We start from the raw sequence: 15,744 nt of genomic DNA on the forward strand, positions 1-15,744 counted from the left end.
CTCAGGGTGTGTGTGAGGGAGCGCAGACTGTGTGTGAGGGATCGCAGAGTGTGTGTGAAGTACCGCAGAGTTTGTGTGAGGTACCTCAGGGTGCGTGTGAGGTACGTCAGAGTGTGTGTGAGGTACCTCAGGGTGCGTGTGAGGGATCGCAGAGGTTGTGTGAGGGATCGCAGAGTGTGTGTGAGGTATCGCAGAGCGTGTGTAAGGGATCGCAGTGTTTGTGAGGTATCGCAGAGTGTGTGTGAGGTACCTCAGGGTGTGTGTGAGGTACGTCAGAGTGTGTTTGAGGTACCTCAGGATGTGTGTGAGGTAGGTCAGAGTGTGTGTGAGGGATCGCAGAGTGTGTGTGAGGTACCTCAGGGTGTGTGTGAGGGAGCGCAGACTGTGTGTGAGGGATCGCAGAATGTGTGTGAAGTACCGCAGAGTTTGTGTGAGGTACCTCAGGGTGCGTGTGAGGAACCTCGGTGTGTGTGAGGTACATCAGAGTTTGTGTGAGGTAGGTCAGAGTGTGTGTGAGTACCGCAGAGTGTGTGTGAGGTACCTCAGGGTGCGTGTGAGGTACGTCAGAGTGTGTGTGAGGTACCTCAGGGCGTATGTGAGGTAACTCAGGGTGTGTGTGAGGGATCGCAGAGTGTGTGTGAGGTAACGCAGAGTGTGTGTGAGGTACCTCAGGGTGTGTGTGAGGGATCGCAGACTGTGTGTGAGGTATCGCGGAGTGTGTGTAAGGGATCGCAGAGTGTGTATGAGGTACCTCAGGGTGTGTGTGAGCTACCTCAGGGTGTGTGTGAGGTATCGCAGAGTGTGTGTGAGGTATCGCAGAGTGTGTGTGAGGTACCGCAGAGTGTGTGTGAGGTACCGCAGAGTGTGTGTGAGGTACCTCAGGGTGCGTGTGAGGTACGTCAGAGTGTGTGTGAGGTACATCAGGGCGTATGTGAGGTAACTCAGGGTGTGTGTGAGGGATCGCAGAGTGTGTGTGAGATAACGCAGAGTGTGGGTGAGGTACCTCAGGGTGTGTGTGAGGGATCGCAGACTGTGTGTGAGGTATCGCAGAGTGTGTATGAGGTACCTCAGGATGTGTGTGAGCTACCTCAGGGTGTGTGTGAGGTATCGCAGAGTGTGTGTGAGGTATCGCAGAGTGTGTGTGAGGTATCGCAGAGTGTGTGTGAGGTATCGCAGACTGTGTGTGAGGTATCGCAGAGTGTGAGTAAGGGATCGCAGAGTGTGTATGAGGTACCTCAGGGTGTGTGTGAGCTAGCTCAGAGTGTATGTGAGTTAGTTCAGAGTGTATGTCAGGTATCGCAGAGTTTGTGTGAGGTCCCTCAGAGTGTGTGTGAGGTATCGCAGAGTGTGTGTGAGGTATCGCAGAGTGTGTGTGAGGTATCGCAGAGTGTGTGTGAGGTTTCGCAGAGTGTGTGTGAGGTTTCGCAGAGTGTGTGTGAGGTATCGCAGAGTGTGTGTGAGGTATCGCAGAGTGTGTGTGAGGTATCGCAGAGTGTGTGTGAGGTATCGCAGAGTGTGTGTGAGGTATCGCAGAGTGTGTGTGAGGTATCGCAGACTGTGTGTGAGGTATCGCAGAGTGTGTGTGAGGTATCGCAGAGTGTGTGTGAGGTATCGCAGAGTGTGTGTGAGGTAATGCAGGGTGTGTGTGAGGTATCGCAGAGTGTGTGTGAGGTAATGCAGAGTGTGTGTGAGGTATCGCAGAGTGTGTGTGAGGTATCGCAGGGTGTGTGTGAGGTGTCGCAGGGTGTGTGTGACGTGCGTCAGGGTGTGTGTGAGGTTACGCAGAGTGTGTGTGAGGTACCGCAGAGTGTGCATGAGGTGCCTCAGAGTGTGCGTGAGGGATCGCAGAGTGTGCGTGAGGGATCGCAGACTGTGGATGAGGTATCGCAGAATGTGGGTGAGGTATCGCAGAGTGTGTGTGAGGTACCTCAGCGTGTGTGTGAGGTACCTCACCGTGTGTGTGAGCGACCTCAGCATGTGTGTGAGCTACGTCAGACTGTGTGTGAGCTAGCTCAGAGTGTGTGTGATGTATCGCAGAGTGTGAGTGAGGTACCTCAGGGTGTGTGTGAGGTACCTCAGGGTGTGTGTGAGGTACCTCAGGGTGTGTGTGAGGGATCGCAGAGGGTGTGTGAGGTAGCTCAGGGTGTGTGTGAGGTACCTCAGGGTGTGTTTGAGGTAGATCAGAGTATGTGTCAGGTACCTCAGGGTGTTTTTGAGGTAGATCAGAGTATGTGTGAGGTATCGCAGAGTGTGTGTGAGGTAGGTCAGAGTGTGTGTGAGGGATCGCAGAGTGTGTGTAAGGTAACGCAGAGTGTGTGTGAGGGATAGCAGTGTTTGTGAGGTATCGCAGAGTGTGTGTGAGGTACCGCAGAGTGTGTGTGAGGTACCTCAGGGTGAGTTTGAGGTACGTCAGAGTGTGTGTGAGGTACCTCGGTGTGTGTGAGGTACCACAGGGTGTGTGTGAGGTAAGTCAGAGTGTGTGTGAGGACCGCAGAGTGTGTGTGAGGTACCACAGAGTGTGTGTTAGGTACCACAGAGTGTGTGTTAGGGACCGCAGAGTGTGCGTGAGGTACCTCAGAGTGTGTGTGAGGTACCTCAGGGTGTGTGAGGGAGCGCAGAGTGTGTGTGAAGTACCGCAGAGTTTGTGTGAGGTACCTCGGTGTGTGTGAGGTACGTCAGAGTGTGTGTGAGGACCGCAGAGTGTGTGTGAGGTACCGCAGAGTTTGTGTGAGGTACCTCACGGTGTGTGTGAGGGATCGCAGAGTGTGTGTGAGGAATCGCAGACTGTGGATGAGGTATCGCAGAATGTGGGTGAGGTATCGCAGAGCGTGTGTGAGGTACCTCAGCATGTGTGTGAGCTACGTCAGACTGTGTGTGAGCTAGCTCAGAGTGTGTGTGATGTATCGCAGAGTGTGAGTGAGGTAACTCAGGGTGTGTGTGAGGTACCTCAGGGTGTGTGTGAGGTACCTCAGGGTGTGTGTGAGGGATCGCAGAGGGTGTGTGAGGTAGCTCAGGGTGTGTGTGAGGTACCTCAGGGTGTGTTTGAGGTAGATCAGAGTATGTGTGAGGTATCGCAGAGTGTGTGTGAGGTAGGTCAGAGTGTGTGTGAGGGATCGCAGAGTGTGTGTAAGGTAACGCAGAGTGTGTGTGAGGTATCGCAGAGCGTGTGTAAGGGATCGCAGTGTTTGTGAGGTATCGCAGAGTGTGTGTGAGGTACCTCAGGGTGCTTGTGAAGTACGTCAGAGTGTGTGTGAGATACCTCAGGGTGTGTGTGAGGTATGTCAGAGTGTGCTTGAGGACCGCAGAGTGTGTGTGAGGTACCGAAGAGTGCGTGTGAGGTACCTCAGGGTGTGTGTGAGGGATCGCAGAGGTTGTGTGAGGGATCGCAGAGTGTGTGTGAGGTATCGCAGAGCGTGTGTAAGGGATAGCAGTGTTTGTGAGGTATCGCAGAGTGTGTGTGAGGTACCGCAGAGTGTGTGTGAGGTACCTCAGGGTGAGTTTGAGGTACGTCAGAGTGTGTGTGAGGTACCTCGGTGTGTGTGAGGTACCACAGGGTGTGTGTGAGGTACCACAGAGTGTGTGTTAGGTACCGCAGAGTGTGCGTGAGGTACCTCAGAGTGTGTGTGAGGTACCTCAGGGTGTGTGAGGGAGCGCAGAGTGTGTGTGAAGTACCGCAGAGTTTGTGTGAGGTACCTCGGTGTGTGTGAGGTAACTCAGTGTGTGTGTGAGGTGGTCAGAGTGTGTGTGAAGTACCGCAGAGTTTGTGTGAGGTACCTCGGTGTGTGTGAGGTACGTCAGAGTGTGTGTGAGGACCGCAGAGTGTGTGTGATGTAGGTCAGAGTGCGTGTGAGGTGCCGCAGAGTGTGCGAGAGGTAGCTCAGGGTGTGTGTGAGGGATCGCAGAGGTTGTGTGAGGCACCTCAGGGTGTGTGTGAGGGATCGCAGTGTGTGTGTGAGGTACCTCAGGGTGCGTGTGAGGTACCTCAGGGTGTGTGTGAGGTAACGCAGAGTGTGTGTGAGGTACCTCAGGGTGTGTGTGAGGTAACGCAGAGTGTGTGTGAGGTACCTCAGGGTGTGTGTGAGGGAGCGCAGACTGTGTGTGAGGGATCGCAGAGTGTGTGTGAAGTACCGCAGAGTTTGTGTGAGGTACCTCAGGGTGCGTGTGAGGTACGTCAGAGTGTGTGTGAGGTACCTCAGGGTGCGTGTGAGGGATCGCAGAGGTTGTGTGAGGGATCGCAGAGTGTGTGTGAGGTATCGCAGAGCGTGTGTAAGGGATCGCAGTGTTTGTGAGGTATCGCAGAGTGTGTGTGAGGTACCTCAGGGTGTGTGTGAGGTACGTCAGAGTGTGTTTGAGGTACCTCAGGATGTGTGTGAGGTAGGTCAGAGTGTGTGTGAGGGATCGCAGAGTGTGTGTGAGGTACCTCAGGGTGTGTGTGAGGGAGCGCAGACTGTGTGTGAGGGATCGCAGAATGTGTGTGAAGTACCGCAGAGTTTGTGTGAGGTACCTCAGGGTGCGTGTGAGGAACCTCGGTGTGTGTGAGGTACATCAGAGTTTGTGTGAGGTAGGTCAGAGTGTGTGTGAGTACCGCAGAGTGTGTGTGAGGTACCTCAGGGTGCGTGTGAGGTACGTCAGAGTGTGTGTGAGGTACCTCAGGGCGTATGTGAGGTAACTCAGGGTGTGTGTGAGGGATCGCAGAGTGTGTGTGAGGTAACGCAGAGTGTGTGTGAGGTACCTCAGGGTGTGTGTGAGGGATCGCAGACTGTGTGTGAGGTATCGCGGAGTGTGTGTAAGGGATCGCAGAGTGTGTATGAGGTACCTCAGGGTGTGTGTGAGCTACCTCAGGGTGTGTGTGAGGTATCGCAGAGTGTGTGTGAGGTATCGCAGAGTGTGTGTGAGGTACCGCAGAGTGTGTGTGAGGTACCGCAGAGTGTGTGTGAGGTACCTCAGGGTGCGTGTGAGGTACGTCAGAGTGTGTGTGAGGTACATCAGGGCGTATGTGAGGTAACTCAGGGTGTGTGTGAGGGATCGCAGAGTGTGTGTGAGATAACGCAGAGTGTGGGTGAGGTACCTCAGGGTGTGTGTGAGGGATCGCAGACTGTGTGTGAGGTATCGCAGAGTGTGTATGAGGTACCTCAGGGTGTGTGTGAGCTACCTCAGGGTGTGTGTGAGGTATCGCAGAGTGTGTGTGAGGTATCGCAGAGTGTGTGTGAGGTATCGCAGAGTGTGTGTGAGGTATCGCAGACTGTGTGTGAGGTATCGCAGAGTGTGAGTAAGGGATCGCAGAGTGTGTATGAGGTACCTCAGGGTGTGTGTGAGCTAGCTCAGAGTGTATGTGAGTTAGTTCAGAGTGTATGTCAGGTATCGCAGAGTTTGTGTGAGGTCCCTCAGAGTGTGTGTGAGGTATCGCAGAGTGTGTGTGAGGTATCGCAGAGTGTGTGTGAGGTATCGCAGAGTGTGTGTGAGGTTTCGCAGAGTGTGTGTGAGGTTTCGCAGAGTGTGTGTGAGGTATCGCAGAGTGTGTGTGAGGTATCGCAGAGTGTGTGTGAGGTATCGCAGAGTGTGTGTGAGGTATCGCAGAGTGTGTGTGAGGTATCGCAGAGTGTGTGTGAGGTATCGCAGACTGTGTGTGAGGTATCGCAGAGTGTGTGTGAGGTATCGCAGAGTGTGTGTGAGGTATCGCAGAGTGTGTGTGAGGTAATGCAGGGTGTGTGTGAGGTATCGCAGAGTGTGTGTGAGGTAATGCAGAGTGTGTGTGAGGTATCGCAGAGTGTGTGTGAGGTATCGCAGGGTGTGTGTGAGGTGTCGCAGGGTGTGTGTGACGTGCGTCAGGGTGTGTGTGAGGTTACGCAGAGTGTGTGTGAGGTACCGCAGAGTGTGCATGAGGTGCCTCAGAGTGTGCGTGAGGGATCGCAGAGTGTGCGTGAGGGATCGCAGACTGTGGATGAGGTATCGCAGAATGTGGGTGAGGTATCGCAGAGTGTGTGTGAGGTACCTCAGCGTGTGTGTGAGGTACCTCACCGTGTGTGTGAGCGACCTCAGCATGTGTGTGAGCTACGTCAGACTGTGTGTGAGCTAGCTCAGAGTGTGTGTGATGTATCGCAGAGTGTGAGTGAGGTACCTCAGGGTGTGTGTGAGGTACCTCAGGGTGTGTGTGAGGTACCTCAGGGTGTGTGTGAGGGATCGCAGAGGGTGTGTGAGGTAGCTCAGGGTGTGTGTGAGGTACCTCAGGGTGTGTTTGAGGTAGATCAGAGTATGTGTCAGGTACCTCAGGGTGTTTTTGAGGTAGATCAGAGTATGTGTGAGGTATCGCAGAGTGTGTGTGAGGTAGGTCAGAGTGTGTGTGAGGGATCGCAGAGTGTGTGTAAGGTAACGCAGAGTGTGTGTGAGGGATAGCAGTGTTTGTGAGGTATCGCAGAGTGTGTGTGAGGTACCGCAGAGTGTGTGTGAGGTACCTCAGGGTGAGTTTGAGGTACGTCAGAGTGTGTGTGAGGTACCTCGGTGTGTGTGAGGTACCACAGGGTGTGTGTGAGGTAAGTCAGAGTGTGTGTGAGGACCGCAGAGTGTGTGTGAGGTACCACAGAGTGTGTGTTAGGTACCACAGAGTGTGTGTTAGGGACCGCAGAGTGTGCGTGAGGTACCTCAGAGTGTGTGTGAGGTACCTCAGGGTGTGTGAGGGAGCGCAGAGTGTGTGTGAAGTACCGCAGAGTTTGTGTGAGGTACCTCGGTGTGTGTGAGGTACGTCAGAGTGTGTGTGAGGACCGCAGAGTGTGTGTGAGGTAGGTCAGAGTGTGTGTGAGGTACCTCAGGGTGGGTGTGAGGGATCGCAGAGTGTGTGTGAGGTACCTCAGGGTGTGTGTGAGGTACCTCAGGGTGTGTGTGAGGTACCTCGGGGCGTATGTGAGGTAACTCAGGGTGTGTGTGAGGGATCGCAGAGTGTGTGTGAGGTAACGCAGAGTGTGTGTGAGGTACCTCAGGGTGTGTGTGAGGGATCGCAGACTGTGTGTGAGGTATCGCAGAGTGTGAGTAAGGGATCGCAGAGTGTGTATGAGGTACCTCAGGGTGTGTGTGAGCTAGCTCAAAGTGTATGTGCATTAGTTCAGAGTGTGTGTGAGGTATCGCAGAGTGTGTGTGAGGTATCGCAGAGTGTGTGTGAGGTATCGCAGAGTGTGCGTGAGGTATCGCAGAGTGTGTGTGAGGTATCGCAGAGTGTGTGTGAGGTATCGCAGAGTGTGTGTGAGGTATCGCAGAGTGTGTGTGAGGTAATGCAGAGTGTGTGTGAGGTATCGCAGAGTGTGTGTGAGGTATCGCAGAGTGTGTGTGAGGTGTCGCAGAGTGTGTGTGACGTGCGTCAGGGTGTGTGTGAGGTATCGCAGAGTGTGTGTGAGGTAATGCAGAGTGTGTGTGAGGTACCGCAGAGTGTGCATGAGGTACCTCAGAGTGTGCATGAGGGATCGCAGAGTGTGCGTGAGGGATCGCAGAGTGTGTGTGAGGTACCGCAGAGTTTGTGTGAGGTACCTCACGGTGTGTGTGAGGGATCGCAGAGTGTGTGTGAGGAATCGCAGACTGTGGATGAGGTATCGCAGAATGTGGGTGAGGTATCGCAGAGTGTGTGTGAGGTACCTCAGCGTGTGTGTGAGGTACCTCAGCGTGTGTGTGAGCTACCTCAGCATGTGTGTGAGCTACGTCAGACTGTGTGTGAGCTAGCTCAGAGTGTGTGTGATGTATCGCAGAGTGTGAGTGAGGTAACTCAGGGTGTGTGTGAGGTACCTCAGGGTGTGTGTGAGGTACCTCAGGGTGTGTGTGAGGGATCGCAGAGGGTGTGTGAGGTAGCTCAGGGTGTGTGTGAGGTACCTCAGGGTGTGTTTGAGGTAGATCAGAGTATGTGTGAGGTATCGCAGAGTGTGTGTGAGGTAGGTCAGAGTGTGTGTGAGGGATCGCAGAGTGTGTGTAAGGTAACGCAGAGTGTGTGTGAGGTATCGCAGAGCGTGTGTAAGGGATCGCAGTGTTTGTGAGGTATCGCAGAGTGTGTGTGAGGTACCTCAGGGTGCTTGTGAAGTACGTCAGAGTGTGTGTGAGATACCTCAGGGTGTGTGTGAGGTAGGTCAGAGTGTGCTTGAGGACCGCAGAGTGTGTGTGAGGTACCGAAGAGTGCGTGTGAGGTACCTCAGGGTGTGTGTGAGGGATCGCAGAGGTTGTGTGAGGGATCGCAGAGTGTGTGTGAGGTATCGCAGAGCGTGTGTAAGGGATAGCAGTGTTTGTGAGGTATCGCAGAGTGTGTGTGAGGTACCTCAGCGTGTGTGTGAGGTACCTCACCGTGTGTGTGAGCGACCTCAGCATGTGTGTGAGCTACGTCAGACTGTGTGTGAGCTAGCTCAGAGTGTGTGTGATGTATCGCAGAGTGTGAGTGAGGTACCTCAGGGTGTGTGTGAGGTACCTCAGGGTGTGTGTGAGGTACCTCAGGGTGTGTGTGAGGGATCGCAGAGGGTGTGTGAGGTAGCTCAGGGTGTGTGTGAGGTACCTCAGGGTGTGTTTGAGGTAGATCAGAGTATGTGTGAGGTACCTCAGGGTGTGTTTGAGGTAGATCAGAGTATGTGTGAGGTATCGCAGAGTGTGTGTGAGGTAGGTCAGAGTGTGTGTGAGGGATCGCAGAGTGTGTGTAAGGTAACGCAGAGTGTGTGTGAGGGATAGCAGTGTTTGTGAGGTATCGCAGAGTGTGTGTGAGGTACCGCAGAGTGTGTGTGAGGTACCTCAGGGTGAGTTTGAGGTACGTCAGAGTGTGTGTGAGGTACCTCGGTGTGTGTGAGGTACCACAGGGTGTGTGTGAGGTAAGTCAGAGTGTGTGTGAGGACCGCAGAGTGTGTGTGAGGTACCACAGAGTGTGTGTTAGGTACCACAGAGTGTGTGTTAGGGACCGCAGAGTGTGCGTGAGGTACCTCAGAGTGTGTGTGAGGTACCTCAGGGTGTGTGAGGGAGCGCAGAGTGTGTGTGAAGTACCGCAGAGTTTGTGTGAGGTACCTCGGTGTGTGTGAGGTACGTCAGAGTGTGTGTGAGGACCGCAGAGTGTGTGTGAGGTAGGTCAGAGTGTGTGTGAGGTACCTCAGGGTGGGTGTGAGGGATCGCAGAGTGTGTGTGAGGTACCTCAGGGTGTGTGTGAGGTACCTCAGGGTGTGTGTGAGGTACCTCGGGGCGTATGTGAGGTAACTCAGGGTGTGTGTGAGGGATCGCAGAGTGTGTGTGAGGTAACGCAGAGTGTGTGTGAGGTACCTCAGGGTGTGTGTGAGGGATCGCAGACTGTGTGTGAGGTATCGCAGAGTGTGAGTAAGGGATCGCAGAGTGTGCGTGAGGTATCGCAGAGTGTGCGTGAGGTATCGCAGAGTGTGTGTGAGGTATCGCAGAGTGTGCGTGAGGTATCGCAGAGTGTGTGTGAGGTATCGCAGAGTGTGTGTGAGGTATCGCAGAGTGTGTGTGAGGTATCGCAGAGTGTGTGTGAGGTAATGCAGAGTGTGTGTGAGGTATCGCAGAGTGTGTGTGAGGTATCGCAGAGTGTGTGTGAGGTGTCGCAGAGTGTGTGTGACGTGCGTCAGGGTGTGTGTGAGGTATCGCAGAGTGTGTGTGAGGTAATGCAGAGTGTGTGTGAGGTACCGCAGAGTGTGCATGAGGTACCTCAGAGTGTGCATGAGGGATCGCAGAGTGTGCGTGAGGGATCGCAGAGTGTGTGTGAGGTACCGCAGAGTTTGTGTGAGGTACCTCACGGTGTGTGTGAGGGATCGCAGAGTGTGTGTGAGGAATCGCAGACTGTGGATGAGGTATCGCAGAATGTGGGTGAGGTATCGCAGAGTGTGTGTGAGGTACCTCAGCGTGTGTGTGAGGTACCTCAGCGTGTGTGTGAGCTACCTCAGCATGTGTGTGAGCTACGTCAGACTGTGTGTGAGCTAGCTCAGAGTGTGTGTGATGTATCGCAGAGTGTGAGTGAGGTAACTCAGGGTGTGTGTGAGGTACCTCAGGGTGTGTGTGAGGTACCTCAGGGTGTGTGTGAGGGATCGCAGAGGGTGTGTGAGGTAGCTCAGGGTGTGTGTGAGGTACCTCAGGGTGTGTTTGAGGTAGATCAGAGTATGTGTGAGGTATCGCAGAGTGTGTGTGAGGTAGGTCAGAGTGTGTGTGAGGGATCGCAGAGTGTGTGTAAGGTAACGCAGAGTGTGTGTGAGGTATCGCAGAGCGTGTGTAAGGGATCGCAGTGTTTGTGAGGTATCGCAGAGTGTGTGTGAGGTACCTCAGGGTGCTTGTGAAGTACGTCAGAGTGCGTGTGAGATACCTCAGGGTGTGTGTGAGGTAGGTCAGAGTGTGCTTGAGGACCGCAGAGTGTGTGTGAGGTACCGAAGAGTGCGTGTGAGGTACCTCAGGGTGTGTGTGAGGGATCGCAGAGGTTGTGTGAGGGATCGCAGAGTGTGTGTGAGGTATCGCAGAGCGTGTGTAAGGGATAGCAGTGTTTGTGAGGTATCGCAGAGTGTGTGTGAGGTACCGCAGAGTGTGTGTGAGGTACCTCAGGGTGAGTTTGAGGTACGTCAGAGTGTGTGTGAGGTACCTCGGTGTGTGTGAGGTACCACAGGGTGTGTGTGAGGTACCACAGAGTGTGTGTTAGGTACCGCAGAGTGTGCGTGAGGTACCTCAGAGTGTGTGTGAGGTACCTCAGGGTGTGTGAGGGAGCGCAGAGTGTGTGTGAAGTACCGCAGAGTTTGTGTGAGGTACCTCGGTGTGTGTGAGGTACGTCAGAGTGTGTGTGAGGACCGCAGAGTGTGTGTGATGTAGGTCAGAGTGCGTGTGAGGTGCCGCAGAGTGTGCGAGAGGTAGCTCAGGGTGTGTGTGAGGGATCGCAGAGGTTGTGTGAGGCACCTCAGGGTGTGTGTGAGGGATCGCAGTGTGTGTGTGAGGTACCTCAGGGTGCGTGTGAGGTACCTCAGGGTGTGTGTGAGGTAACGCAGAGTGTGTGTGAGGTACCTCAGGGTGTGTGTGAGGTAACGCAGAGTGTGTGTGAGGTACCTCAGGGTGTGTGTGAGGGAGCGCAGACTGTGTGTGAGGGATCGCAGAGTGTGTGTGAAGTACCGCAGAGTTTGTGTGAGGTACCTCAGGGTGCGTGTGAGGTACGTCAGAGTGTGTGTGAGGTACCTCAGGGTGCGTGTGAGGGATCGCAGAGGTTGTGTGAGGGATCGCAGAGTGTGTGTGAGGTATCGCAGAGCGTGTGTAAGGGATCGCAGTGTTTGTGAGGTATCGCAGAGTGTGTGTGAGGTACCTCAGGGTGTGTGTGAGGTACGTCAGAGTGTGTTTGAGGTACCTCAGGATGTGTGTGAGGTAGGTCAGAGTGTGTGTGAGGGATCGCAGAGTGTGTGTGAGGTACCGCAGAGTGATTGTGAGGTAGCTCAGAGTGTGTGTGAGGTAACGCAGAGTGTGTGTGAGGTACCTCAGTGTGTGTGATGTATCGCAGAGGTTGTGTAAGGTAACGCAGAGTGTGTGTGAGGTATCGCAGAGTGTGTGTGAGGCAATGCAGAATGTGTGTGAGGTATCTCAGAGTCTGTGTGAGGTACCGCAGAGTGTGTGTGAGGTACCTCAGGGTGTGTGTGAGGGATCGCAGAGGTTGTGTGAGGGATCGCAGAGTGTGTGTGAGGTATCGCAGAGCGTGTGTAAGGGATAGCAGTGTTTGTGAGGTATCGCAGAGTGTGTGTGAGGTACCGCAGAGTGTGTGTGAGGTACCTCAGGGTGAGTTTGAGGTACGTCAGAGTGTGTGTGAGGTACCTCGGTGTGTGTGAGGTACCACAGGGTGTGTGTGAGGTACCACAGAGTGTGTGTTAGGTACCGCAGAGTGTGCGTGAGGTACCTCAGAGTGTGTGTGAGGTACCTCAGGGTGTGTGAGGGAGCGCAGAGTGTGTGTGAAGTACCGCAGAGTTTGTGTGAGGTACCTCGGTGTGTGTGAGGTAACTCAGTGTGTGTGTGAGGTGGTCAGAGTGTGTGTGAAGTACCGCAGAGTTTGTGTGAGGTACCTCGGTGTGTGTGAGGTACGTCAGAGTGTGTGTGAGGACCGCAGAGTGTGTGTGATGTAGGTCAGAGTGCGTGTGAGGTGCCGCAGAGTGTGCGAGAGGTAGCTCAGGGTGTGTGTGAGGGATCGCAGAGGTTGTGTGAGGCACCTCAGGGTGTGTGTGAGGGATCGCAGTGTGTGTGTGAGGTACCTCAGGGTGCGTGTGAGGTACCTCAGGGTGTGTGTGAGGTAACGCAGAGTGTGTGTGAGGTACCTCAGGGTGTGTGTGAGGTAACGCAGAGTGTGTGTGAGGTACCTCAGGGTGTGTGTGAGGGAGCGCAGACTGTGTGTGAGGGATCGCAGAGTGTGTGTGAAGTACCGCAGAGTTTGTGTGAGGTACCTCAGGGTGCGTGTGAGGTACGTCAGAGTGTGTGTGAGGTACCTCAGGGTGCGTGTGAGGGATCGCAGAGGTTGTGTGAGGGATCGCAGAGTGTGTGTGAGGTATCGCAGAGCGTGTGTAAGGGATCGCAGTGTTTGTGAGGTATCGCAGAGTGTGTGTGAGGTACCTCAGGGTGTGTGTGAGGTACGTCAGAGTGTGTTTGAGGTACCTCAGGATGTGTGTGAGGTAGGTCAGAGTGTGTGTGAGGGATCGCAGAGTGTGTGTGAGGTACCGCAGAGTGATTGTGAGGTAGCTCAGAGTGTGTGTGAGGTAACGCAGAGTGTGTGTGAGGTACCTCAGTGTGTGTGATGTATCGCAGAGGTTGTGTAAGGTAACGCAGAGTGTGTGTGAGGTATCGCAGAGTGTGTGTGAGGCAATGCAGAATGTGTGTGAGGTATCTCAGAGTCTGTGTGAGGTACCGCAGAGTGTGTGTGAGGTACCTCAGGGTGTGTGTGAGGGATCGCAGAGGTTGTGTGAGGGATCGCAGAGTGTGTGTGAGGTATCGCAGAGCGTGTGTGAAGTACCGCAGAGTGTGTGTGAGGTACCTCAGGGTGAGTGTGAGGACCGCAGTGTGTGTGTGTGAGGTACCGCAGAGTGTGTGTGAGGTAACGCAGAGTGTGTGTGAGGTATCGCAGAGTGTGTGTGAGGTTTCGCAGAGTGTGTGTGAGGTTCCGCAGAGTCTGTGTGAGGTACCGCAGAGTGTGTGTGAGGTACCGGAGAATGTTCATGAGGGACCTCAGAGTTTGTGTGAGGGATCGCAGAGTGTGTGTGAGGGATCACAGAGTGTGTGTGAGGAACCGCAGAGTGTGTGTGAGGTACCTCAGGGTGCGTTTGAGGTACGTCAGAGTGTGTGTGAGGTTCCACAGGGTGTGTGTGAGGTTCCTCAGGGTGTGTGTGAGGTACGTCAGAGTGTGTGTGAGGTACTTCAGGATGTGTGTGAGGTAGGTCAGACTGTGTGTGAGGGATCGCAGAGTGTGTGTGAGGTACCGCAGAGTGATTGTGAGGTAGCTCAGAGTGTGTATGAGGTAACGCAGTGTGTGTGTGAGGTACCTCAGAGTGTGTGTGATGTATCGCAGAGGTTGTGTAAGGTAACGCAGAGTGTGTGTGAGGTATCGCAGAGTGTGTGTCAGGCAATGCAGAATGTGTGTGAGATATCGCAGAGTGTGTGTGAGATTACGCAGAGTCTGTGTGAGGTATCTCAGAGTCTGTGTGAGGGAACGCAGAGTGTGTGTGAGGTACCTCAGGGTGTGTGTGAGGGGTCGCAGACTGTGTGTGAGGGATCACAGAGTCTGTGTGAGGTATCGCAGAGCCTGTGTAAGGGACCGCAGTGATTGTGAGGTATCGCAGAGTGTGTGTGAGGTACCTCAGGGTGCGTGTGAGGTACGTCAGAGTGTGTGTGAGATACCACAGGGTGTGTGTGAGGTACCGCAGAGTGCGTGTGAGGTACCTGAGGGTGTGTGTGAGGGATCGCAGAGGTTGTGTGAGGGATCGCAGAGTGAGTGTGAGGTATCGCAGTGCGTGTGTAAGGGATCGCAGTGTGTTTGAGGTATCGCAGAGTGTGTGTGAGGTACCTCAGGGTGCGTGTGAGGTACGTTAGAGTGTGTGTGAGGTACCTCGGTGTGTGTGAGGTACGTCAGAGTGTGTGTGAGGTACCTCAGGGTGTGTGTGATGTAGGTCAGAGTGTGTGTGAGGTACAGCAGAGTGTGTGTGAGGTACCTCAGTGTGTGTGTGAGGGATCGCAGAGGTTGTGTGAGGCACCTCAGGGTGTGTGTGAGGTACAGCAGAGTGTGTGTGAGGTACCTCAGTGTGTGTGTGAGGGATCGCAGAGGTTGTGTGAGGCACCTCAGGGTGTGTGTTAGGTATCGCAGAGTGTGTGTGAGGTAACTCACGTTGTGTGTGAGGGATCGCAGAGTGTGTGTGAGGTATCGCAGAATGTGTGTGAGGTATCGCAGAGTGTGTTTGAGGTACCTCAGGGTGTGTGTGAGCTACCTCAGGGTGTGTGTCAGGTATCGCAGAGTTTGTGTGAGGTCCCTCAGGGTGTGTGTTAGCTACCTCAGGGTGGATGTGAGGTATGGCAGAGGTTGTGTAAGGTAACGCAGAGTGTGTGTGAAGTATCGCAGAGTGTGTGTGAGGCAACGCAGAATGTGTGTGTGAGGTATCGCAGAGTGTGTGTGAGGTATCGCAGAATGTGTGTGAGATTACGCAGAGTGTGTGTGAAGTATCGCAGAGTGTGTGTGAGGCAACGCAGAGTGTGTGTGGAGTATCGCAGAGTGTGTGTGAGGCAACGCAGAATGTGTGTGAGATTACGCAGTGTGTGAGGTATCTCAGTCTGTGTGAGGGAACGCAGAGTGTGTGTGTGGTACCTCAGGATGTGTGTGAGGGATCGCTGACTGTGTGTGAAGGGTCGCAGAGTGTGTGTGAGGTATCGCAGAGCGTGTGTAAGGAATCGCAGTGTTTGTGAGATATCGCAGAGTGTGTGTGAGGTACCTCGGTGTGTGTGAGGTACGTCAGAGTGTGTGTGAGGTACCTCGGTGTGTGTGAGGTACGTCAGAGTGTGTGTGAGGTACCTCAGGGTGTGTGTGAGGTAGGTCAGAGTGTGTGTGAGGACCGCAGAGTGTGTGTGAGGTACCTCAGGGTGTGTGTGAGGGATCGCAGAGGTTGTGTGAGGCACCTCATGGTGTGTGTGATGTACCGCAGAGTGTGTGTGAGGTACCGCAGAGTGTGTGTGAGATACCTCAGGGTGTGTGTGAGGGATCGCAGAGTGTGTGTGAGGTACCTCAGGGTGCGTGTGAGGTAGGTCAGAGTGTGTGTGAGGTACCTCGGTGTGTGTGAGGTACCTCAGAGTGTGTGTGAGGTACCTCGGTGTGTGTGAGGTACCTCAGGGTGTGTGTGAGGTAGGTCAGAGTGTGTGTGAGGACCGTAGAGTGTGTGTGAGGTAGGTCAGAGTGTGTGTGAGGTACAGCAGAGTGTGTGTGAGGTACCTCAGGGTGTGTGTGAGGGATCGCAGAGGTCGTGTGAGGCACCTCAGGGTGTGTGTGAGGTACCGCAGAGTGTGTGTGAGGTACCGCAGAGTGTGTGTGAGGTACCGCAGAGTGTGTGTGAGATACCTCAGGGTGTGTGTGAGGGATCGCAGAGTGTGTGTGAGGTACCTCAGGGTGCGTGTGAGGTACGTCAGAGTGTGTGTGAGGTACCTCGGTGTGTGTGAGGTACGTCAGAGTGTGTGTGAGGTACCTCAGGGTGTGTGTGAGGTAGGTCAGAGGGTGTGTGAGGACCGCAGAGTGTGTGTGAGGTAGGTCAG

The sequence above is a fragment of the Scyliorhinus torazame genome, chromosome 12, assembly GCF_047496885.1.
Source record: "Scyliorhinus torazame isolate Kashiwa2021f chromosome 12, sScyTor2.1, whole genome shotgun sequence".
NCBI classification, from domain to species: domain Eukaryota; kingdom Metazoa; phylum Chordata; class Chondrichthyes; order Carcharhiniformes; family Scyliorhinidae; genus Scyliorhinus; species Scyliorhinus torazame.